Here is a 232-nt window from a genome sequence, read left to right as displayed (position 1 = left end):
CGCTTTGCTTTCTTCGGCACTGTTTTCTTTGCCCCTATACAGAAGGGAGATCAGTTAATAGGACAAAAAGCCCTATTAAGGGGATGGGTCTGGGCTGATTGGCTTGCCTTGCGATTCTGTGGTCCACAGCCAGACGTTTACACAAGGAGTTGTCTCGAAACTGCAACATCTCTCCCCCCCCCCCCGAACAGAGATCTCTGTGAGACCGAATTTTTCCCCGCCCCCAACAGAC

This window comes from Natrix helvetica, assembly GCF_964273705.1.
Source record: "Natrix helvetica genome assembly, chromosome: 2".
In the NCBI taxonomy this organism is placed as follows: domain Eukaryota; kingdom Metazoa; phylum Chordata; class Lepidosauria; order Squamata; family Natricidae; genus Natrix; species Natrix helvetica.
The sequence above is the reverse complement of the archived record's forward strand: the minus strand, read 5'-3'. Positions refer to the sequence as shown.